Genomic DNA, 24,329 nt, shown 5'->3' with positions numbered 1-24,329 from the left:
CAGGTTTCAGGAAAATGTAGGAGGAGTTAATTTTTTCAAACACATCGGGGACAGCACTTGGGAGTTAAAAAACAAAACTCCAGCAGAGGAAAGCAGCAGGGTCGAGGCTGGTCTTGTTGAACTGATCTGCGCAGTTGCAGAAAAATCCTCTTGTAGTTTGTTGTGTCAGTTAACTTGAACAGAAGGTCAACCTTATGACCCTTGAGTTCTTTGTCCTGAGAACAAGAGGGAGAGAAGGTCTAATGTTCTAGGCTCTTCTCAGGTCACTGAAAGCAGGTCCAGCCCTCTTCTAATCTTTCACAGGTCAGAAAGTGTTCTGAGGAGGTTACTCTGGGTGCTACATTTATGCATTGCACTACTGTGTGTGTGTGTTGGGTGAATACTTGTCCATCCATAACTAACGGGGTAAAAGTTCCCAGGGGCAGACCTATCCACTTTTACAGCACCTCTTGTGTGCTCTGAGGCAAACAATCCCATAGTGTCCCTCTCTGCCTAAATGCAAGATGGCGAAACTGTTCTACCTTTGTGCAGATTCTGTGTGCCAACCCAAGAGGTCTGACCGGGGAAATGAACAGCCCCTCTCTTGTGGTCACTTTAAACTAGTTCGGGGGCACCCCCGCTCCCACTGGGATTGGAACCAGCCTGTGCTGGGGGTTATAAGAAGGGTCCTGCCCAGGTGTCAGCAAACATTTGCCTGTGACATGGTAGGCCTTTTTGAAGTTAATTAATTTCCTAGGAAAGCCCAGATGGCTATCCTACAAGAGGAACAAAGCACCTCCCCAGACCCAAGTCCTTTGTCTCTGGGAACAAGTTCATACTTCATTAAGGGATATATTTAGTTGTCAAGTGACAGGTGGGCTCATGGAAATGGATATCAAGAGATTTTAGGAAGATAAAAGGTAACCTTCTAAAAGTATTTTTGCCAAAATATTTATTACAAATTCAACTTCACCAGTGAAATGCATGTATAATGAATATTTCAAAAAATCCAAATTGAAATTTGTAGCTACTTCCTAGATGGACATAACAATAATAGATGTAGTATTGCATCCCAATGATTTCCTATAGAACAGCCAAACCTGCTACAGTGAAAATAGCTTTTAGGGCCTTTTCTCTGTAAGGACATTGTTAACATTAGGCTTTTACATGTCATGTATTTAAATACAATACCCCCTGCCTTATGGGCAGTAAGGCATAACTAGGGGTGACATATATTTAAAAGAAGGGTATAGGCCTGTCAAAAGTAGTTGTTTTGACAGGTTGAATTTGTAGTATAAAACTGCCCAATCATGCTACACATGGCAGGCCTAGAGTCATGATTACACTGTTACTGTAGGGTTGATGCAGTTCACTTGTGACAATGAACTTAAAGGCCCTGGATACAATTGCGTACCACTGACTATGGACATACAGGTAAGTTAAATATGCCAATTAGGGGTATGCCAACTGCATCATGTTGAAAGGGGAGAAACTGCCACTTTGCCCCTGGTTGGCAGGGGTAAGGTGCACAAAGTTTTGTAGCCAGCAAAAGCAGCCAAGGCATAAATCGGGGGCAGCCCTTTGTGTGGAGGCACTGCGCCATTCCACTTTGGACCCAGCCATATACAAATCAGTCTTGACCCTGCCTCCTATGGGCACAGTCCAGCCTGAACTGCCAGGGCAGGTCCTCCCTGGACCAGAAACAAGCATCCTAGGACTGGTTTCAGGGTATCACACCTCATTAGAGAGAACAGCTTGAATCAGTAGACATGGTGAGCATGGGACACAAGTCTAGGCATAACCGTCCCACTCGGAGTGACAAATGCAAAAAGAACAGTTGATGGTCGGAATGGTGAACAATGTCAAACACTCACCCCCTGTCAGCGACCTGGACATTAACCCATTGTTTTTCTGCTCACCACACCATTCCACTTTGGACCCAGCCATATGCAGATCATTCTTGACCCTGCTCCCCATGGGAACACCAGCCTGAACTGCCAGGCCATGTCCTCCCTGGACCAAAAACAAGCATCCTAAGAACGGTTTCATGGAAGCACCCCTCATAAACCAGGATAGCTGAATCCAATGGCATGGCGAGCACGGGACCCATGTCTGGGCATATGCATTCCCCTTGGTTGACAAATAAAAATCATTCTTGACACTGCTCCCCATGGGAACAGTCCAGCCCAAACTGACAGGCCAAGTCCTCCCTGGATTGGAAACAAGCATCCTAGGACCAGTTAAAGGGTATCATCCCTTATCAGCCAGGATAGCTTGAGTCCAGTGGCATGATGAGCACAGTACCCGCGTCCAGGTATACCCATCCAACTCGGGGTGACAAATGCAAAAACAACAATTGATGGACAAAATGCTGAACAATGTCAAACACTCACCCCAAGTCAGACATCTGGGCCTAAATCCTTCTTTTTTTGCTCACCAGACCAATCCAGTTTGGGCTCAGCCATATGCAAATCAGTTTTGACCCTGCTCCCCATGGGAACAGTCCAAAAACAAACAGCCGATTGGCGTGGTGAGCTCAAAACAATAGATTTAGGCCCAGATCTGTGACTGAGAGTGAGTGATTGACACTGTGCAGCTTTCCATCCATCAATTGTTCTTTTTGCACAGAAGTTGCAATGGCAGGTTGATGCATATTTGAAATTTCTACTTTAGTTGGTGGCCCAATCAGTGCTTCAGGATCATTGAGGATCATGTTATCTTCAAGAAAAAGCAAAAAACTTTCCTCTTTTAGTTGTCTTTCTGGTACACTTTTCCTTTACCTCTGCACGCGCCGGGACACTCTGCCGAGTAGCTGAGCGTGATATAAATTTATTTAACATAACATAACATAACAGGCCCACTAGTAGCATTTAATTTACAGACTCTGGGTACCTTCAGTACCGTTTTCCTGTGGGACTTATAATTAAACATGCCAATTAGGTGTATGTCAATTCCTCCATGTTTTAAGGAGCGAGCACAAGCACTTTAGAGCTGGTTAGCAGTGGTAAAGTGTGCAAAGCCCTAAAGCTAGCAAACATGAAGTCATCAAAATAGGAGGATGGAAGGCAAAAACCTAAGGAAGATGCCAAGGATGACAGGTCCAACAAGATTCCCTAAAAAAGGGAGATTAGGATTATCAATTCTTATGTGTATGTAAAACCTGTGGTTGGGGAAGGACCTTGATTGGGGTTAAAGATGATATTGGAGTGCTCACCAAAATGGATTTCGAATATTGAATTCTGGTCACCATTAAGACCTGCACCTCATGACAGAATTTGCTGGTTTGGAAAATGCTTTGAGTTTCTGTATGGCATGATTAAGGGCTCTGTGTTCAGTTTCTATATGCTCAACTTGTGCTGATAATTAAGAGTTGGTCTACATGTCCAGCGATTTGATTTTGTTGGTCAGAAAGAATGCAAAGACATCACTATGGAGATATGTGAGTCAGTACCTGTTAACGACTTGAGGCCAAACTATATATAATAAGTACATTTTTTCTGGATTAGGCATCAGTAGATTTGAAAACATCCTGTTTATTTAAACTAGAACTGCACTTTTTAGTTTAAAACTTTAATGAACCAAGGGTATTTTAAATTGATCTGTGTGTCATCTTTATATCAGTCGATAACCACATCTGACTACTTTAGCTGGAGTCTAAGTGGCTACCAATACAGAGTGAATACAGAGTGTGAATGCTGACACCTGGGAACCACCATAAACAAGAAGACCCGGATAAAAGATTCTTAGAAAGGCTGATTGTGGTACTGTAAAATTCGGAACCATGTCGGTGGCATGGTCCCACCATGCCAATTTTGGTATCAGCGAACCGCAAATGAGTAACGCGGTATGCATTTGTGTTTTCGTCATGTTTCACTGATGAATTCACCGTGCATATGATACCACATATTGAACCCTTGGGTTCCATTTTAGAACAGTAGCCATTTTGTGGTTGCCCTCACATAGGCTGCGCACTAAGGCCATGCCTAGGCCTAAAGGACATGTACACCTTCTGTGACTTCTCTCTGACCTGTGCAAACTGACTCCGCTGCCCGAGGTCAATCCTGTGCGGCCAGTTCCTTTTCTCGCGGCCTAATGTGATTAGCATCAGGGCTCGACCCATCATTAAGTCCTTGGTCGCACACGATCTCTGACTAAGCTATTTCACACCTGACTCTGTTTCCTACTTTATGGCTTGTTTTACGAGCAGGAGGAGCCCGTTTTATTGGGGTCCGCTGTTATCTGATGAGGGTTCTGAGCCTTGCTGGGTAAAATGACTGTATGCTTAATGAACTGAAATGTGGGATTGTCATTACGGCTCTGCTGTTTCTTTGAAGCGAAAATATGTGAATGACCACTTGTAAAATAGGGGCGGTGTTGCCCCCAACCGTAATTTTGTGTATATAAGTAAAGACTGGTTTTTGGTTAGGAAGCAGTCTCCTGAGAACATACATCGTGTTGTACTTCTCGGATACCTGTGATTGGTCTGCAGCCAATAAATACGATCTTTGATTTCATCTAGAAGACTCTGTGTTTCTGTGGGTCTGAAACAGGAAGAACCCGAAGTCTTAGGGTGTGTTCTCCTGCACCGCTGGGTTCTAAAAACCCGGTACTTCAGTTGGCGCCCAACGTAGGGCGATTTCAGCGGTACCGGTCCAAGCCAGAGGTTCGTGAGGAGCTTCGTGTGGAAATTCTGGAGGAAGGCCGCCACTTCATCGACCCCTGCATGTCGACGTGGTCCGAAAGTCTTTTCTGCGCGGTTCTCCGCGTCTCGACGGCTACGAAGGACTGCTGCCCTGACTATCGCCCTGTGTTGGACCCTTGACGATTTGATAGAGCGAAACAATTGAGAAAGTCTTCTGGTGAAGTCATCGATACCTCAGTTAAGTATAAGTGGAGCGTCTCCCAGTTTGTTTGGTATGCTTCGGGATTTTGGTATCCTTCGGGATCGCTTTGATTTGGGACTTGCACGAGACTATCGTATTCGATAATCCTTTGAAGCTTTAAACTAGACTAGTGAGCGAAGATGCCTGGTTCTAGTATATTTGGAAATTTGTTTTGTTTTGGTTGTAAAAGGGATTCCCGATTAGAGGATTCGTGTCCGGTTCCTCCAATTGGAACTCCAACTTATGAGCTTTATGTGAAACATGGCGTGGGCCCCATTACGTATAATGAAGTATGGACCCAATACACCAGGAAGGATGGTGTTTTAAAATGGCCCCAAAATGGTAGTTTCGACATAGAAATCCTAGATAACCTAGAAGTTAAATTATTCAAGAAGAAAGCCCGGACGGCGATGTTTGATTCTTTCCGCCTATGGCGAAAGGAAGCCAAACAAAAAGAAATTCAATTAGCAAAGAAAAATAAAAGAGAGAGAGGTATGTCGATAATGCAAGCAGCTTTGCAGTTTAAAGATAATGAAGAGGACCAAATGAATGAGCAGTTGCACAGGCAACGCAAACTAGTCATTGATAAATGTTACCCAGTTTTACCGCCCCTTCAGCAAGATGCGTTAAAAGAAAAGGAGAAAGACCCCCTAATGTCGCATTTGCTAAGTTCGCCACCCCCGTATGCGCAAAATGCTACAGCACCTCCGCAACCTTTAAATGCACAGCCTCCAGTTAATTTACCACAAGCTTTTCCACAGCCGCCAGCTCCTCCTCAGCCGGCTCCTATCCCTGCAGCGCAGCCTTCCCAAGGGACGCCGATTTTGCTACCTACCTCTTCTGCGCTCCCTGCGACTTTACCTAGCACATCAGCTGCCTCCCTTGGTGCCCTACCTGCTACTACTCCTGTATCTGTATCTACACCCATTTTTCTTCCCTCTGTTTTTCCCCCGGTTCTTGCCTCAACTTCTCCTTCTGCACGACAACGAATAGCTAGTGCAGTCACTAGTCTTATATCACCCCTCTTTGGGTCATCTAGTGCGACCCCTGGTTCACAACATAAGCAGTTACGTAGTCACATGCCTGTTTCTAGAGAGAAAGAAGAACTGGACCGCATGGCACGTAGATGGATTGTTTATCCTTCTAGATATGATGTAGAGTCCGTTGTAAATGTTTTTCATCAGTGGGAAGCACCACAACAGAGATACGTCTTTGAGAAAATGTGTGAAATCCTATGTGAGGAATTGGAAGATAATGATTTAGACTCAAGCCCGCAGGAGTTGTGTCAAGTGCGATTTGAATTTGGAAAAGGTACGATTGTGGGTCCCGATGTTAGGAAAGCAGTTGCGACATTGCTATCTTTTAGGATTGAGGATCCTTCTCAGTCACTGATTGGGCTTGACTCCTCTGGTAAAAAGGTGCGACAGTACCCTATGAGAGAAGTCCCTCCGGTATGGAAGGAAGCTGTTGCGGCTGATGCCGCTAATGGTATTGCTGCTATGCCAACTCATTTTCAGCGTGTTTGGGTACATGTTCCTTGGAAGCGATCTGAAGTTTTAGCGCTTAAGCAGACATTGCCTGACCCCCGAAAGAACCCCGCAGGATATTATAAGGAGTTATCACAGACTGCAGAATCTAGCTGACATAGATATGTTGTTCGGGAATGTTGTTCCACAGCCTTTGTGGGGATTGATTCGTAATGCAGAACTAGGTGACACATGGGCTAATGTCATTAATGCAGACAATAGACAGGTTGGTGGTGCCAAGCCTGAGCCCGCGGTAGCAGAACTCCCTGGTAGAATAATTAACTATATGAAAACTTTAATGCCCGCAGTACGTGTAAATTGGGATAAATTATCCGCATGCAAACAGAAGAAAGATGAAACAGTGTCCGATTTCTTCACCAGGTTTGAAGAAACATTTATCGACCACAGTGGTCAAGACATGAGTACAGAAGGTGGTCAACAGTTATTTGTTGATAAATTTGTGCATAATTTGCTTCCAGAGTTGTGTAAAAAATTAAAAAATTCGGAGAGTTCTTGGGCCGTTTCCTCTTCAGCGCAAATACTGGCTACTGCACAGTATTACGAAAATAGGGATAAAGATGAGAAGGATAGAACAGACAAGAAAACGAAAGAATTAAAAACGAAGGTTCTTTTACAGCAGGCTTATCCGCCATGTGGAGGTCAGAATAATTATAGGCAAACCCAGGGTATCTATCAGCAACCCCAACAGTTTCAGAATAATCAGCAAATGTATGGGTATTATCAACCATGTGTCCCTATAGGTCCAAATCAGTGTTCATATTGCAAGGAGGAAGGTCATTTTAAAAATAATTGTCTTAGATTGTTGCAGCACACGAATAATGCTTATGGCGCAAAAGGTAGAGGTGGCCAGCAAGCTCCAAGAGGTAGAGGCGTGGAAATGTTTCCCAGAACGCGCGTCCTCTTCCGCCTCAAGATACGATGAATAGTTTTGATCAGCAAGCCAATGCAACTGGCAAGACAGCGCAGTACTATAATAATGACTATTAAGTAGAAGATGATAATACGGAAGGTAATGATTACTAGGACAGCCATAGACAGAGAGGGGGAGTTGTTTCAGTGCCAGTGGATCAGAGCGGACCGTATGTTAAGGTGACTACAGCGGGTGTAACAGAGCCCTTTCTGCTGGATGCAATTGAAAAAATTCTGAGGCCCAGGGATCCCAAGTTCTGGAAGGAATTGCTCAATTTGTTGAAATAGTTATTAGATTCTTGGAGGAAAGACTCAAGGCACTGGACCTCTATGGCCTTAAAAAGTTTGTAGATACTTATAGTAGTGAGTCAGTTTCACTCCCTCTTTAGTAAGAAACATCCAATAAATTGGTAAATCCAGAGTGTTTTTTATTTATATAGATAAGAAGACTTGTATTTCAATTGGTCCTTTCTGCTGGATACTGGTGCTGCAAAGAGTTCTATTATGCGCTCAAAACTCCCTGGCGCGCCTTTGTCTGGCGAAATGAATATTTCAGTAGGTTTTTCTGGCGCCCCGGTTAGGAACCCGATCTCAAGTCCTATGGCCCTTTCTGTTGGACCTTGTGAGCTGAAAGCCCCCCTTATCCTAACGACAGGTTGTGGTGAAAACCTGTTAGGATTGGATTTGTTAAAAAGATTACATGCAACATTATATTGTTCTCCCTCAGGAGTACAACTTACATTGGGTAAGGAAGTGATTTTTCCAATGCATTTGTCAAAGAATAAACTGCCACCTGAATTGTCGTCTCTTCCTGATGCCCTTTGGGCCACTGGCCCTAATGATGTGGGCCTTTTGGAAATACCGCCGTATGTTGTCACTTTGAAAGCCAATGTTAAATTGCCACGCATTCCCCAGTACAAGATCTCTAATGAAGGTGAAAAAGCGTTGTTAGCAATTATCTATGATTTAATTGAGAAAGATGTAATTGAAGAGACAAGAGGCAACGTTTGCAATAGTCCTGTTTTGCCCGTTTTAAAACGTACTGACCCTTCTCAGCCACCTGTTTACAGGTTTGTGATCGATCTTAGAGAGGTCAATAAGATAGTTGTGCCACAGTTTCCAGTCGTCCCTGATATAACTGCCTTGTTAACTATGATCCCAGCTTCCGCTGCTTGGTTCTCAGTGATCGATTTAAAGAATGCTTTCTTTAGTATCCCGATTGCAGAGGAGAGCAGGGATATTTTTGGTTTTAGTTTAGGAGGTCGAAGCTTCCGTTTTAAACGCGCTCCACAGGGCTACTGTGAAAGTCCATCAATATACAGTCAGGCTTTAAAAGCGCAGCTTGATGCACTTGTTTTACCTAGTGGTGCTACCCTTATTCAGTATGTTGACGACTTATTAATCGCCGCAGATACTGAGGAGATTTGTAAAGGAGCTACATCGTCATTGTTGCGTCATTTGTCTGCCTTTCATCACAAAGTGTCTCTCTCTAATCTGCAATATTGTCGACAAGAAGTGACCTATTTAGGTCTTCTCTTATCGAAGGAGGGAAGGAAGCTGACCCCAGAAAGAATCCAGGCCATTGCACAATTAAGCGTGCCAAGGACACAGAGAGAAGTGCGTGCTTTCTTGGGCATTACTTCATACTGTAGGCACTGGATCCCGAGTTTTTCTTTGCTGGCAAAACCGTTGATAGCATTAACATGTAAAGATACACCGAATCCTGTCCCATGGTCTGAAGAGTGTCAGAAAAGATTTTTGGAATTGCGCAAGGCATTATGTTCAATTTCCTGTGTTGGGTACCCCCGACTATAGTAAGCCTTTTACATTGTATGTTCATGAAAAAAAACGTTGCGCATTGTCAGTGTTAACACAGCCTTTTGGAGACAGACCGCGTCCGTGCGCGTATTTTTTGTCGACTTTGGATCCGGTAGCGAGGGCATTGCCAAGTTGTTTAAGAGCCACAGTGGCAGCAGCTGTGTCTATTTAACAGTCTGCTGGATTAGTGATGAATAACACATTGATCGTAATGGTTCCCCATGCAGTGGACACATTGTTAAACAGGACCAAGACACAGCACTTAACTAGTGCTCGATAGTCAGGGTATGAATTGACACTGTTAGCAAACCACGTGCACATAAAAAGGTGCAACACGCTGAATCCAGCTACATTATTGCCAATTTCAGCAGACAAAGATGAGATTGACCAGCATGATTGTCTGTTCAGAGCAGAAGAAGAAACAAAAGGGAGAGTGGATCTTAAAGATACTCCCCTGGTTGAATGTGATGGTACCTTATGGGTGGATGGTTCATGCTTCAAGCTTCCGAATGGTGATACGACTGCTGCATATGCTGTCACGACTTTGCACACGATTGTTGAAACTGCACGTATACCACATAATTCAGCCCAAGCAGCAGAATTAATTGCACTTACAAGAGCATGCGTGTTGTCGAAAGGAATGAAAGTGAACATATATACTGACAGTCAGTATGCCTTTGGCGTGGCCCATAGTTTTGGGCGTTTGTGGAAAGAACGTGGGTTCCTGATCTCGCATTGAACTAAGATTCAGAATGGTCAGTTAGTGAATGATCTCCTTGAGTCACTGACCTTGCCGTTACAAGTCGCGATTGTGAAATGCAGCGCACACAAGAAGGTTACCGATGATGTTGGGCTTGGTAATGCATTTGCTGACGAAATCGCGAAAGAAACAGCAAATGATGTGACAACTCGAATGTATGTTGCAGGCCCTGCAAGATGGGTTGGTGATGTTGGAATGTGTGAAGAAACGATAGAGAGTGTGAAGTCCCTTCAAGCTGAAGCCACAGAGAAAGAATTGAGTATGTGGAAAGAAAGTAAGGGTAAATTGGATGAAAATGGTTGTTGGGTTGATTTGTCAGAACACCGGCGATGGTTGTTACCTGATGCATATGTGCTTCCAGTGGTTACGATGGCACATGGAATGGCACATATCAGTGTGAAAGGGATTTGTAAGTTGTTGGCTCCAGTATGGCATGATGCTGGAATTCCCAAGTGTGCGGAGAATGTGGTCAAAAATTGCATGGTATGTTTGAAATACAATCCTGGTAGGGGAACCCCAACTCCAGCTGGTCATTTTGCGCCTCCATCATATCCATTTGAGGTTCTGCAACTAGATTTCATCCACATGGAAAGGTGCAACAATTTGAAATATGTACTGGTTGTTGTTTGCGCTTTTTCAAGATGGATAGAAGCATATCCCCTAAAAGAAAATATGGCCTTATCCACAGCTAAAGCCCTTGTCAAAGAATTTTTCCCTAGGTTCGGAATGCCAAGGATGGTATGGAGTGATAACGGGAGTGAATTTGTAGGTCGAGTGATGAAGGATGTGTGTGAGGGACTAGGCATTAAGCAGAAGTTCCACGCTGCAAATCACCCCCAATCAGCTGGATTAGTAGAGTGCAACAATGGTACTTTGAAACTTAAGTTGGCCAAAATTCAGGCGAGCTCCGGTCTTAAATGGCCTGACGCTCTGCCCTTAGCACTCCTATCAACAAGAATGACTGTGCATTCACGAGTGGGACTTAGTCCGTATGAAATCGTGTTTGGCCGTCCGGCCAATGTATGGGGAGTGCCAAGACCAACAAAATTCAGTGAAATCGAACATCCAGTACTGCTTGATTATCTGTATGAATTGACGGCTAAATTGTGTGTCTTACACCAACAGGTTCACGATACTCTGCCCCAGGCCTCTGAAGCTCCAGGACACCCTATTAATCCTGGATCGTGGGTGCTGATTAAAAATTTTCAACGTACGAAAAATGATGAGCCCCATTGGATCGGCCCCCACCTCGTCCTTCTATCGACAAGATCAGCGGTTCGAGTGAAAGAGAAAAAGAATTGGATACACGGCATACATTGCAAGAGGATCCCTTTGCCCCTACCGTATGATCGGTGGGTCCAGGAGGGGATCGCTGACTCTGAGGCTGAGACTGTGCCTCGTTTTGTGCCTTTTAGCGATGCACGTTTAAAGGGAACAATTTCAGAGCAAGAAAGTGACGACATTCTGCAAGAAGCTATATCGCCATCAATTCGATTGGACACCACAGAGCCTGAACTCTTGTTTCAAGACCAGACAGTACCTGGGAAAAACAGGTATAATTTGAGGCCAAGGACTATGGACAAATAAAAATTATTTTCCTTTGATATTTTTGGATAGCGCAGCTCTCTCATCTGAGAAACTTTTCTATTTTTTATTTTTTGAACCACCATCCGGGTTTAGCTGTAGGGTCGCGGCGCCAAGACATTGGGGTACAAGCCGGAGACGTTAGGTCAACGGTTCTGGTTGGTCTAGGGCGTTCCCTGGACTGACAGGTCTGCTCCTTAGCAGAAGATACCCATCCGCCGCGAACAGCACGATTAGAGGATGGAGTTTCTCAAGATGAAGAGACCCGCTGAGGAAATAAGTTTCAAGAGCAGAATATGTAAAATAATGAATAGCAAATGTTTTGTAGTATTATTTCTGTTTGTACTTTCTAGCATAATGATGTTTTCTGTAGGTTGTGTATTATTGTCTTTCCAAGTACCATTTGTACCCACTGTACAGCCCACACCTCCTCCTACTGTTTTTCCACACTCTTTTCACCCTCTGCCCGAACACGAACAAGCTAGACGTTCTGAATTTGTAAACAATTCATTTGTTCAACTCCTGCAACAGCACCAACTAGTTATGAACACAACGAATTGCTGGGTGTGTGGTTTGATGCCGCATACCATTGATAAGGGTATCCCATATTGAGTGCTGCCGTTTAGCTATAATGGTTCATCATGGGCATTCCAGACTATGTTTCTTTTTGCACTTGAAACCTACTCCCTACGACCACCGCGTACCACTAGACTTAACTCGAACAATAAAGCCTTGATGAGAGGAGTTGCAGATATGAGTAGAGATATCGATGCATATACATCTATTCCCAAGGATGAGTTGCGAGCTTATGTAGGTTGGAACGCGACGGGGTATAGCATTTGTTTGGGTGAAAAACAGCGCAAAAGTTCATCCCCAATTTGGGTTGTACCACACATGGGTCGCCTTTGTTTACAAGGCAATGGACAAAATCCAAGAGCTCAACTATGGAAGAGTGACTGTACTGAAACGTACACTTTTCCATCACAGTTTTCCCCTGCGTTTTTGGCTGCCAAGGGTACATACTTTGTTTGTAGTGATCGAGCATATACATGGTTGCCCCCTGATTTCTCGGGCACGTGTTATGTTGCGAATTTACTACCGCCGACATTTACTGCTGCCTCTGATTATCACAAGACCAGAGTTGTGAGAGGCGTTGTTAGTCAAGAGGATTCTGCCGGTCAGGAAGCAGGAGATTTCTTCTTGGGTTTCCTACCGTTTTGGGGACCGATGGTCAATAGTAGGAACCTGAGACAACTGACTCGTGTAGTTGAATCCACTGTTAATGTAACGGCCGGTGCCCTTGGTAATTTGACAGCTGAACTCCAAGTGGATCGCCTCATGACGTTGCAAAACCGTATGGTTCTAGATGTCATACTTGCAGATCATGGTGGGGTATGTACTGTTATCCAATCAAGCTGTTGTATTTTTATACCAGATAACGCTCCGACAATCTATCATGCCATCTCCAAACTGCATAAAATTTCCGAATCTATCCACATGGATAAAGGAGATTGGTCGGTGATGGGGTGGTTCTGGGAACTGATATCAGCTTGGGGATGGAAGATTCTAATAGTCATTAGAACGATCTTAGCCATTCTTTTCCTGTTCTGTCTATGTATACAGTGTGCTCCTGTAATGTGTAGCCTCTGTGTTACATCATGTGTAAGGAAACCTGTATCAAGGGACGAGCTAAGCAATAGGATGATGCTACAGCAACATCTCCATGACTTTATGAACATAGACCTGGACTCAGATTACTATAGTTATTGCCTATGCAAGGGCAAAAGGAGGGTCTGTGGTACTGTAAAATTCGGAACCATGTCGGTGGCATGGTCCCACCATGCCAATTTTGGTATCAGCGAACCGCAAATGAGTAACGCGGTATGCATTTGTGTTTTCGTCATGTTTCACTGATGAATTCACCGTGCATACGATACCACATATTGAACCCTTGGGTTCCATTTTAGAACAGTAGCCATTTTGTGGTTGCCCTCACATAGGCTGCGCACTAAGGTCATGCCTAGGCCTAAAGGACACGTACACCTTCTGTGACTTCTCTCTGACCTGTGCAAACTGACTCCGCTGCCCGAGGTCAATCCTGTCCGGCCAGATCCTTTTCTCGCGGCCTAATGTGATTAGCATCAGGGCTCGACCCATCATAAAGTCCTTGTTCGCACACGATCTCTGACTAAGCTATTTCACACCTGACTCTGTTTCCTACTTTATGGCTTGTTTTACGAGCAGGAGGGGCCCGTTTTATTGGGGTCCGCTGTTATCTGATGAGGGTTCTGAGCCTTGCTGGGTAAAATGACTGTATGCTTAATGAACTGAAATGTGGGATTGTCATTATGGCTCTGCTGTTTCTTTGAAGCGAAAATATGTGAATAACCACTTGTAAAATAGGGGCGGTGTTGCCCCCAAGCGTAATTTTGTGTATATAAGTAAAGACTGGTTTTTGGTTAGGAAGCAGTCTCCTGAGAACATACATCGTGTTGTACTTCTCGGATACCTGTGATTGGTCTGCAGCCAATAAATACGATCTTTGATTTCATCTAGAAGACTCTGTGTTTCTGTGGGTCTGAAACAGGAAGAACCCGAAGTCTTAGGGTGTGTTCCCCTGCACCGCTGGGTTCTAAAAACCCGGTACTTCATGATAAGTAGTTCATGATCTCAGCTTTTATTCACATGTGGGTCTCAAGAACCTAAAGAAGACTTTTGTGATCAACCATGCTACAGGACATTGACAATTTGAGAAACCTCATGAGGCAGGTGGCACTAACATGCAGCAAGCAGTAAAAGTCATCCAGCATCTTCATAATTGATGGTTTTGTGCTGCAGCCCATCTGTAATCCAGAATGGAAGTGGACTCATATCATATGTTTTTAGTTCATATAAAATATTCTTCTCATTCTGTCGAATCCACACTGTAAAGGAGTAATTGGATTAAATGTAAATACCTTCTTGCGAATTCTGCATATCTCAGTTTAACAAACAAGGATGGGAGTTAAATGAGAAAGACATATTTTCATACTTCAGAAACTCTGGTTTTCACTTGGAGAAATGGACCCTTTCTTTTCAAAAACTGACTGAGTCAACTACAAATTATTTTAGGTTGTTAAGAAAATCACCCAGCCCTTGTCCTGAGGAGAACTCAGAAAGGAATTGGGGTTCAAAACGCGTAGACCATGAATAATGGGGTATCCGTGTACAACGCACATCAATATGGAGGACTATAATTACGTTTTTGTGAAAAATATTTTCTTCAAGTCCATATTAGATGAGTCTGGACCCCATACTGTGTACCAAGAGTGTCTGTTGTTAATGTTACGCTCTGGCTCTCCAATATTGGGACTGGTTGAACACTGAATATCACGTTTTTCCTTGTCACTTTAGTTATGCTTCAACATGTGTTTGTTATCTTTAGATTGAGCACAATGTTTTTAAGAATTTGCCATCTCAGAATTGATAGTTGGTATCACTCTCTTCTTTGAAATGATAGTGAAGCTTGAAAAGTGATGTAGCTATGTGTAAAAAAGAATCAGAGTTCATGTTTATTGAGTAAAATGATCTTTACCAAAAAGTAAAAATGTGTTTAAATCACGCAGTCACCTATTGTTGTTTTGCTTTTGTGTTTACAGAAGTCCATGGTGGTTGTTGTTAAGGCTCCCCCCTCCATGTTGATATAACCTTTAGAAAGCTGGCATTTTTTGTCCCAACCATTTGTGCCTTCTGTCAGTGTCTTGGGTCACATGACAGTGAATGCCTCTGCTGCTAGAGTTTGTGTATTGCTTCCAGCAAGTAACGCCAGACAGAATGGGCTAACCTGGCAGGAGGACTGGAGACAAACTGTATTCAACCTCACTTACACTTCAAAGAGCTTTGCCTCATGCACTGTCAAAGAAACATGACACCAGGCCTGCCTTGCCTTTACAGGGAAAGGACCTTTCAGAACCAGGAGTGGGCTGACGAGAGGGAGTCCCCCAACACACAAAGTGTGACACCAGGTATACATTTTGGACCTCCAGAGCCACTATCAGAATACTTCTGGACTGCAAGATGTTACAGGAACAGGACTGCCCTGCTGTCAGAAAGGACTGTCTTGCTGTCTGAGAATGAAGACTGGACTTGCTTGCCTTCATCCCAGGCTAACCAGAGTGACTCCAAGGGTCAGATGAGTGACCTCCTGTGTGAGCTACAGAGACACAGCAGGGTTCATTTTATTCTCTGCAACTGCCATACTGACTTGTTGCAACTGGGCCTGCTGAGTCCTGCTGGCTTCTGCTGGAGAGAGTTCCTGATCCCCATGTGGCGCCTCCCTAGGTCCTGGACCCTTGGCTGGTATCAGGTTGTACTCCTCCTGAAAAAATGTGAAAATCCTGAAGAGGACCGTTTGTGCCGCCCACGATGACGGACAATGCAAAGTTGTAGTGAGGCCAAATTCTTTGCACCAGCAGCAATGATCTGCAATGCGAGACTTGTACTTCATGACGCAGCAAAGACAGCCTGTGACAACCACCAAAGTGAAGCTCCAACAATGGCCATCCGTGATGTCAGACTGGCTCTTTGCACTACAGCGACCACCATCTGCGACACACATCAAGAGAACTCTTTGCACTTGACTTTTCAGCAGGACTAACTGGTCCCTGTATCCAACCTGCGCTCCATTATGGTCAGCCTGAACTTGTGACTTTTCTTTGTATCCTGCGCAACCAGATGACCCTGGGTGGATCTTTGTGGTTTTACATGCTATTTTCACTAAAAACTATAAAATTAAATATCTCTGGTTATACTGATTGTATTTTTTTTCTTTCTGGTATTATTTTATTTATTACAATGTACTACATTTTTCTAAACTGGTTTGGGAATTTTCTTCTGTTGTTTTCTCACTTTATTACTGTTTGTGGACTGTATACATACTTTACACATTGTCTCTAAGTTAAGCCTGACCGCTTTTGTGCAGAGCTCCAGAAGAGTCAAACACAGGTTAATTTAGTTACTTTTTTTGGTTCCCCCTGACAAAGATTGTGGCTGGTGAATGTCCATTACTATTGATGTACTATTCAGTTTATAGCTTGCATTTTTATGAGAAAGCAATTTTGTACATTTTAGTATGTTAGTAAACGGTGAGATTTGCAATGCTATTGGCTACTTGGGTAATCTGGAACAGTCTGTTGTATATTATTTTAAATGTATTGTCTGTCTTCTTAAGTGTATTTCCATGTGTTCTTTTTCTCTGAAATAAATATTTCTTTAAAATCCTCCGTCAATGGTAATCATTTGGGGTCTCCTTCCAGTTCATCATACCACTTTAGGCAGAGACTATACATATGCTAATCGGATCGGGTCCTGCTCCAGTAAGAGGAGTCTGGCCTGAAATACCTGGCTTGGCCATGTCTAATCAGCAACTTAAGTAACTCCAGAACAGTTTCAGTCTATATGGGTTTATCAGCGGGGTACAACTTGAGTCCAATAGCACAGCAAGCACAGGACCTATGTCTGGATATACCTGTTCTCGCTTAGAAAAAAAAGATGATGGGTGGAATGCTAGAAGTAATTTCATCAAGGTATTTACTTGGGGCTGCATTCCACTCCATAAGGTTTTGCTCACTATGCCACTCTAGAAAGAGATCACCCATAGGCAAATGAACCTTGGTCCTGCTCCAAAAACAATAGTTCAGCTAGATCTGCCTAGCAATATCATCTCCAAACAGGAATAAAAGCACCTGGCTTTCTTTTTCAGCATCCCTGCAGCAGCATAACAGTGGTGGGTCTAGTACGGGAAGCTAACAACTTTACTTTTGTGACGACCACAAACCACTGACTGCTGTCACAATGAAAGCTGACCGCCCAATGAATATATCTGAAAAACTGGCAAGAAGTTGGAAGTGCCTAAACTCGGAGTACCTTTGTTCTCTTCAATTATTATTGGGAGATGACCCAACCAAGTTGGAGAGGCCTGAAAAGCAAAAACTTTTTACTTTTTGAAGTTCCCGACATTCAAGGCATCCATTGCCAGCAAACAAACTTTCTCCAGAGCTGTTGTTTTACCATCGAATTCACTTTCTCCATCCGTTTCTAACATTTAGGATATACATCAAGGCTCATTTGTTTAAATAATTCGTCAACCTCTGATTAATCTGTTGACTTCTTCCCCCACCCACTCCCAAGATCCCCACTCATCAATGTCTCCCATCTCTTTGGTCAGTCTTATATGTGCCACACAACCTGTCCTCTAATCATCAATTTAGTTTACCAGTTTATTCTCACCCATCACATAAGATATGTTTCTGTGTTTTCTTTCTTTACCTGTTTATTGATTTAGTCATTGAGGAATTATAGAAATGTTTAAATAAATAAATAAACTGAAGATCAGCCTTCTCCACAACAGAATCCCGAAACAAATTCAACGCTGTGGCCACAAGGATGTCTCTATCACTTCCCGAAGTGTGCAAATATGGTGTTAGCTGCCTGTGACGAATGCAGTGTGGCTTATCTGTTTATGCTGACAATCGGTGCCTACTAGCAGGAACACTTCCAACACCTGGGAAGTGCTTTCAAACATATAGATCCATACATTATATATCCCACAATCCAATTTAAGAGATTCATGTGTCCCCTGCTTCCAACTCTAAAGTTCACTGCACAGAATACACCGTTTGCCCATTCTTAAGTACATGATGCTGAGACAGATGCTAAAATCGTTTCGTAATGATTCATTCTCTTCTAACTCAACCAACAGCGCTTACTGTTAACAACCACTGCACATTCCCAATGTGCTGCCAAATGCAAGGTAAATCAATAATACATTATTTAATTCACAACAGACTTATTAATTAGATCGGGCATAGGTACTTGGTCGCCTTAGTCGTTCACAGACTAATGAAACCTGAACGATTGTTTATTTGTTTAGATTATTAGATGCTTGAGGTTGGGTTTTAGGATGTTAATATGTTTAGAGGATCATTAACCGTTCAATGATTCACTTTAAAATTAAACTGGCTGTAGAGACATTTATTAAACTGTCTTCATAAACCCCTACCGGGGAGGACTGGTTTATGGTTTGCAATTGGAGTATCTCAGATACAGAAAAGTCTCGGAAGGCAGCATTATTGATGAACGGAAGATAGAGGTAACTAAACTCTACTAAACGTCTTCATCCTCCTCATCTCAGAGCTACAGCATCGTGATGTGAAGAAAGAATTTGCATAGTGCCTTAGAAATGCCAGTTTCTAGCCCGTGTATTGTCTCAGTAAATATAAATAAAGACATCGCCGTCCCGAGGCAAATGTACTGGCATCGAAGCGAGGACAGAAAACTGCCACTAAGCTATTCCGTTTTTTTTTTTTTTTTTTGGAGCAGTCAGTGCTTTGAAGGGTAAGTACAAACCACAGCGCACTAATTCTGTAACATCAAAAGTGCCCATTGCAGCCATGGCTCATCAATATTTCAACATATCGGGCAGATGTTTGCATCTGGGATACTGCCAGTTTGTATTTCTCAGTAGACCATTATGCCTTCATTTCAGCAATCTGCATCACTACAGAGCTGCTGGTGCCTGTGCAGCAACTTTAATTGATAGTGAGCATTGCAAAATTCAGTACTGAAAACCCTTCCACATAATATTTATTTTATAAAGACTAATTTTCTTTTCAACACATTCATCTAAATGCATGACTGATCAACTAGCAAACCTAATCGGAGACATAATTTTTCTTTTGAAAATCATTAAAAAAAAAAATAGAAACTGACTAATGCGTGATCCTACTGGTGAGGTTATTCTGGACAGGGTCTGCAGCTTTTAGAAAGCAAAAAAGAAAATAGGGATATGGCGCCCACATATTTAATTGAAGGTGCTGGCATATATGTATACATACTCATACACACATAGTATGTTTGATGAAACAGTGAGTAACTGTAAAGGAGAGCCTGAATCTGCATTCAATGATAGCACAGCGCTAAGTAATAAATGGCACCATTGGATACCAGCGGGGCCGGTAATTTTAGCAGGGAGGGGGGCGGGGCAACACACACACTCCCTCACACAAATGCATTCACACATGCACAACACACACCCATTCACAGCACTCACTCAAATACACCTACAGACCTTCATGCACACACGAAACATCAAAAAACATAACACTTGCTTTCACTGCAGCTCTCCAGGACGGTAGAGTTGGAGGCCCCAGAAGGGTTGGGACTGCTGCCTTACATCATTGGCTGATCTTAGGTCAGCAGTAGTCAGCAGAACCTCACTCGTCACAGAGTGTGATGGGGTTAGTAAGACTCCTGAGCCCAATCCCCTCTGTACTGAGGCGTCACTGATTGACACTTGGCCCTGAGCACTTCAGGGCTTAAAACTGAAGTGCCCATGTCTGAGGCTATCAGTGACACTCCCTGTCATCAAGAGGGGGAAGGCCTCGAGGCACTTCTGCCAGGCTGAGGAGTTCATGCTCACAGGGCTGTGAAATCCTCATGCTGGCAAAGTTCAGCTCAGGCAGTCAGGCGCCAGCGCGTTTAGAGCATGTCTTGCTCCTGGCTGCCTGACCTGAAAAAGAAAAGTATCCGTCACGCTGACCTTTGTTCAGCCTGAAAGACACTCTTCTTGTCAGGGAAAAATTTGGGGACATGGCTCGTCCACCCGTACTGAAGGGCCGCGGCTGTTACCCGTAAATCCGAGTTTGGAGATATAGGTGGGAGATATTAAGGGAGAGAATAGAAATGTAGTTATGAGTGGTAAGATGATAAGATAACCCCGTTGACCAGTGTATCGATTTCAGAGATCTGTTTGTAACTTCAAAAATACAGGAGTAATTCCAGCAGGCCCATGTTGCCTTTCATTCTTGTATGGTCCACGACAACAGTATTATTTGATCGAAATTAACATCCTGTCATTTCAGCATTAAGTTACTGGTTTTAGAGTGCAGAGATATGGGGGTCTATAGTTGGCAGTGGCTTGTACCCTATCCAAGTAGAGATCCTTCCTTGAAGTCAAGGCAAGGGAATTACACAGGTAAGATAACCACTGCCCACCCCTTTGGTATCTTGGCATGAGCAGTCAGGCTTTTCTCAGAGGCAATGTGTAAAGCATTTGTACAGAAACGCAGAGTAACACAGTGAAAACACTGCAAGTGGACACCACTCCAGTGTATACAAATAACCAATAATTCAGTCATAGAAAACTATGGATGAGTCCATTTTAGCACAAAGTACTTGGGATGCGTCACAATTCAAAGAAGAAAACAGGCGCAGGGGAGGTGAGGCACCGGAAAACAAAGTGATGCGTCGGTTCCTTACACCAAGGGAAGGAGATGCATCGGTTCCTTACTGCCAGGAGAGGTAATGCGTCAGTTACTTACTGCAGCACAGGGGAGCTGATGCATTGGTTCCTTACTATCAGGGGATGTGATGAATTGGTTCCTTGCTGTGAGCGGAGGTGATCCGTCGATATCCAGACACACGTCCTCGGTTCCTTACTGCTGGGCAAAGTCAATGAAGAAGTTGTCGCACAGGTGTGATGCGTAGAAAATCCAGACGTGCTGTTGTCGATGCAGCGGCAATGAAACAGGTGCTGCATCAATTTTTCCAGCCACAAGCAGTTGAGCATTGCATCTTCAGCTGTACAGTAGGGACTGCGTCGGAGCGGGTGTCTCAGATGTCAGCAACATGGTGCTCGGGACTCTGGATGTGGTGATCTTGGACCAGCACAACAGGCTTTGCGTCGATTTTTCTGCCACACCGCGGTGATGCATTGGATTTTCACCCACACAACAAGCTTGCAGTGGGAAAAACAAGCACTGAAGACCAGTGCGTAGATTCTCTTCCTATCCTGCAGCAGAAGCCATCTCCAAGGGCAAAGAACTGGAATTGGCACCACAGGGGTGGTCAGAACTCCCTGCCGAGGAGTTCAGGGGCTTCAGGTAAAGTCTTTGATGGCCCTGAGACTTTGATGGCCCTTATACGTCTTAACAGGAGAGAAGCACACAAAAGCCCTTGGAGAGCCTTGGGAAGCAGGATTATGAAAACCAAGTCTAGTCCTTTCACTCTCTAAGAAAGAAGCTGCAAGCAGTAGGCCAGCACAAAACAGCAACAAGTACAGTGGCAGTTCCCCGCCTACAGCTTCTTCAGCTATTCTTATTGGCAGAATTTCCTCTTAGTCCAGAAGTGTTCTGAAGTTATGGTGTCACAGCTCCAGTACTTATACCAGTTTCTTACTTTGAAGTAGGCGAACATTAAAGGAAAGTCTTTGTAGTTTCCCTGACCTGGTTCTGGACACACTACTGGGGGTGGAGACAGCTTTCTGTAATGACAGGCACAGCCCTATTCAGGTGTCAGTGAAAACTCCTCCAACCACTGCAGCTGAGGAAAACCGATCAGCCAGGTGATGGGCCTTCAGGATATGCAGTGCCCACCTCAGCTCCCTTTGTGTGACTGTCTAGAGTGAATGCACAAAAAACCCAACTGTCAGTTTAAAATAGACGTGGATTCCACAGCCAGGCAGAGGCACAGAATGGTAAAGAAAGAAAATGCCCACTTTCTAAAACTGGCATTTTCAAACATGCAATTTAAAAAATAACTTCACTTAAGGATGTATTCTTAAATTTTGAGTTCAGTGAACCCAAACTCGAAATCTCTATCTCTTCCCAACTGAAAGTTATACTTGCAAATGATTACAAGGTGCAGGTGACAAATTCATATACAGTCACAGATCCCATTACTCGAGTTCTACCTCTTCTACACCAGTCAGACTTTTTCTCCTCTCACAGGTTATGACCCTATGTGGGACTAAACTCAAATACTGCCAGCTAGACATGGATGTTCCAAGAGTGACTTCCTAACTGCAGTTTAACGTGTCTATTGTTCAAAAGAAATATTTTGTAAGTCCTGTTTCCAGCAGCCAGAGATGGATTTTTTACAATTAACTTGTAAGTGCTAACAGGCAATTCTTGGAAAGAACTGGACAGATTACTCCTCTTAAATGTGTCCTCTTGGCCACAAAAGATATAGTCAGAATTAACATTATATGTTTATACTCGATCTTTTTACAATAATGCTTTTGATGTTGACACCGGGGGGCATATGTATGAAAGCAAATTTAAGCCGCAAAGGCTGCGAATCGCAAAAAACAGCGTTTGTGACAAAAATTTAGCTAATTCATATGTATGACACAAATTCCTAGTCAAAAATAAGAAATCGCTAAATTAGCGATTTCTAATGCTGCGAAACACATAAATTGCGAATAAATTTGCGATTACTTATTTTGCGATATTGTAAAATTGCAAAAATCGCAATGAGGATATCACAAATTAAGAAATCGCTATTAACTCCAATTGCATGCAGGTGGTAAACTGCTGCTAGGTACTTAAACAACGCCACAATGCAACAGAACCAACCACAATGGCAGCACTGTTTGTGATAGCCAGGAGGCTGCGTATTCGGGCTCTTGCACAGAGGAGAAGGAGACAGGAACGTATATTCAGGCTGCGCATCAGTCTGTTCCAGCACACTGAAGAGGACATCTATGACAAGTACAGGCTGCACCCACAGACCATAATGGACCTGATTGAGGAGCTGAAACCCTACTTGGAACACCCTACACGCAGGATACAAACAATTCCCACACATGTGCAGGTCCTGTGCTCCCTGCACCTCCTGGCGTCAGGGAGTTTTCAACGGGTAATAGCGGAGGTTGGTGGGGTGTCACAGAGTGCACTTTCGCGCTTTTTCCATGCCTTTCTAGATGCAATGCTACAGAGGCTCCCACATCACATATACTTCCCAAACACCCAACAGGCATTACAGCAAACAAAACTGGACTTCTACCAGATTGCACGTTTCCCACACGTCATTGGCTGCATCGATGGGACCCATGTGGCCATCACACCCCCATCAGCAACTGAATATGTCTACAGAAACCGTAAATGCTACCATTCCCTCAATATACAGATTGTGTGCAATGCAAAATCTATCATCACTGACATTGTACCCAAATACCCCGGCAGTACACATGACTCTTTCATCTTTAGACACAGTGGAATACACAGATGTCTGAGTGCTGGAGAGTTTGGGGAGGGATACCTGCTAGGTAAATACATGGCACACATCCATACATCCACTACAACACTGGAGGGTGGGGACATTGACTTACCGATTGTGTCTATCCCTGCAGGTGACAGTGCCTATGCAGTGCGGGACTTCATCCTGACCCCGTTTCTGGATCCAGCTAATGCAAGTGAGAGGAGATACAACAGGGCACACAGATCTACACGCTGCGTAATTGAGCGCACCTTTGATGTGACCGATACAGACACATCGGATGACGATCGCCCTGCTCCCCCTGCCAGACCAGCGTCAGGAGTCGGGGCAGCTGCTGGACGCCAGAGACGGACAGAGATCACACAAACTACTTCTAGGTGAGTAATGATGACATGAGACAAAAAAGCTTGATAATGTGTGCAGTGTTTATTCACACTTCACAATCATTAAGCATGTAGCTGTACCCAGCACATGTTATGCACACAGTGCAGGTAAGGCACAAGTAACTGTGCAATCTGCCTAGTTGGGTTACTTCACCCTTATAGGATTAATAGTCACCAGACAGTTCACCTTCTTTGGTGACGCATTGGTGGTGTTTTGCGTCCAGGATGAGTGCCCTCCATGGTGTTCCGGGGTCCTGCTCCCTGTCTGGTACAGCGCCGTCTTTCTCCAGGCAATGAGGAGTGATGCTGCTCCTACTGGAGGTTTCTTCACTCTCGCCAGAGGCCTTGAGAGCGCTGCCACCTGCGTTGGCCATCTGCAGCTGCTCGACAGCACTGGTGACCTGTGCTAGTCCTCTGGCTATGTCCTGGC

This window comes from Triturus cristatus, chromosome 5_2 (genome assembly GCF_964204655.1).
Source record: "Triturus cristatus chromosome 5_2, aTriCri1.1, whole genome shotgun sequence".
Lineage (NCBI taxonomy): Eukaryota > Metazoa > Chordata > Amphibia > Caudata > Salamandridae > Triturus > Triturus cristatus.
Note: the sequence above shows the minus strand (reverse complement) of the source record.